General features: G+C 44.3%; 1 long non-coding RNA gene across 3 annotated transcripts in view; it reads left to right on the plus strand.

The window, feature by feature from the left end:
* LOC135089501 (uncharacterized) overlaps positions 1–2500 on the plus strand; it is a 30027-nt gene that overhangs the window by 1364 nt on the left and 26163 nt on the right. The gene's annotated exons all lie outside the window — the stretch shown is intronic.

Genomic DNA, 2500 nt, shown 5'->3' on the forward strand with positions numbered 1-2500 from the left:
TTGTTGTTGTTGTTGTTGTTGTTGTTGTTGTTGTGTAGGTCAGCTCAAAAGATATTTAAGGGATGAAAATAACATAACATAACGTGACATAAGGGAGAAAATGTGAGAACTGAAATGAAATATAAAAAGTTAGACAGAAAAAAATGGTAAAAACTACTTATATAAACAGAGTCAATTAAGAAGAAAAAAATCCAGCTGACATATAAAGTTAAAAAGTATTGATCAGCTTTGTTTTAGACGATGAAAGACAGTTAATGAAAAAAAAAAAAGAGACAGTTCTGAGGTGTGTTGTGATCATTACTAGCAGACGTTATTGCAGGAAGCGCCTCTCGTGGTGATATACTCGTATACGAACGAACGAACGAACGAATTGGGGATAGGAAAGTTGGATGAAAGAAGAATTTGAGAAAGAGAAGTGTGTTAAAGTTGGAAGTGGAAGTACAGTTTGAGATGATAGATGACGGGCAGTCCGTCTTGCTACTTAGTTCGTGGTGATAGCTGCGTGATTCGTGACGGGACGCGAGGCACGTTCCTTCACTAACAACTCTCAGCGTCTCTCTCCCATGGGTCTTAATCGACTTACCCTCCTTACCCTTCCTTGCTTCCCTTGCCTCGCCTCGCCTTGCCTCACTCTACGTAGTTTCCCATGCACATATCTCGTTTCCCTTTAATTTCCCTCGCCTTACTTAATGTTACGTATTCTTGCCTTGCCTTGCCGTGCCTTGCCTTCCCTTGCCTCGCCTCGCCTTGCCTCACTCTACGTAGCTTCCCATGCACATATCTCGTTTCCCTTTAATTTCCCTCACCTTACTTAACCTTCCCTTCCCATGCATATATTCAATCTTCCCTTACCTTACATAGCCTAATATTTTTACCTTATGCAACCTTACTGTATCTCACCTTACCTTCCTTTATTTTCCCCTCCCTTTAGCTCTCTTTACCTTACCGTACCTTACTGCCTGCCTACCAACGTCCTTACTTGTTTTCTGCCTTCCTCACACCTGTTTTGCTGTTCGTTTAGTGTCTTCACGCGAGGAGTGTGTACCTATGTGTAATTAAGGTGCGAAGTGTAGGTGAAGAGGTAATTATGTCATCATTACTTGTGACCTTACGTGGCCCCCTCTCTCTCTCTCTCTCTCTCTCTCTCTCTCTCTCTCTCCTTCTCTCTCTCTCTCTCTCTCTCTCTCTCTCTCTCTCTCGTCGTCACGTACCGCTTGTAGCTAAAGGAGTGGAAATCAAGAAAAGTTTGCACGTGTAGTGGAGGAATTTTAAATGTAGCTGGATTAAACTTTTGCTTCAATATGCCACATAGACAAGTACAAGAATAACCAAGTCAGTCTTAAGTGTATCTGAATTTCAGCTGTGTTTAAATACTAGTTAGCCAAGGCGAAGTATAACCTAGTCAGTGTGAAATACACCTGAATCTTAAGTATTTTATCATATACCAGATAGCCAATACCACAAGAATAATCTGAATTGCAGCCCTTTTTTTTTTTTTTTTTCCCTAGCCAAATATTGAACCAAGCATAAATATACCGAAATATACCTGAATTTTGACTCTGTATACTATACTGGTGAACCAAAGACAAGTATCACCTAGTCAGTCTAAATTATACCACTTTCTTTTCTTTTACATATCTACACTGTGCTAGTAGTGTCACCTACAGGTGTATACGTGAAGTAAACCCAGTAATTAAAGGTGTACCTGTACATCTATACCTGTTCTTGAGTCGCCATCAGGACAAGACCAAGACCTCCTCCTCCTCTTCCTCATTTTCTCCGCCTTCTGCGACGCCTTCTACAGATCGATACTTAATTACATAATCACTGGCGGTCACCTGTGATGCAGTGGCCTCCTCCTCCTCCTCCTCCTCCTCCTCCTCCTCCTCCTCCTCCTCCTCCTCCTCCTCCTCCTCCTCCTCCATTCTGCCGCAGAGGATTAGCTGCGTCGCCTTTGTGGGATACTGAAGGAAGTGTCTTGTCTGGTGTCCTTAGATAACGTGAAGGAGGGAATGGGGGGAGGGAAGGGAGGGGAGAGGAATGGGAGGAAGGGAGGGGAGAGGTGCGAGGGGGGTGAAATATGGCAAGGGGGGAAGGGAGGGAGAGAAGGGGACTGCATATGACAGGCGATATGGATGAGGGGAGATGCAGTGAGGGGAACAAGAGGAGGAGGAGGAGGAGGAGGAGGAGGAGGAGGAGGAGGAGGAGGAGGAGGAGGACGAAGGAAGAAGAGTTAAGAGAAGAGAATGTGAGAGAAGGAGGCAAGAGGAAAAGGTGAAGGAGGAGGAGGAGGAGGAGGATGAAGGAAGAAGAGTTAAGAGAAGAGAATGTGAGAGAAGGAGGCAAGAGGAAAAGGTGAAGGAGGAGGAGGAGGAGGAGGAGGAGGAGGAGGTTATAACATGAAGATGAAAAATAGAATAACAAGTATTAGTAGTACCAGTAAGAGGAGGAGGAAGAGGAGGAGGAAGACGTGGAATTAGAAAGAGGACGAGGTTAAGAG

The sequence above is a fragment of the Scylla paramamosain genome, chromosome 33 (genome assembly GCF_035594125.1).
Source record: "Scylla paramamosain isolate STU-SP2022 chromosome 33, ASM3559412v1, whole genome shotgun sequence".
NCBI lineage: Eukaryota > Metazoa > Arthropoda > Malacostraca > Decapoda > Portunidae > Scylla > Scylla paramamosain.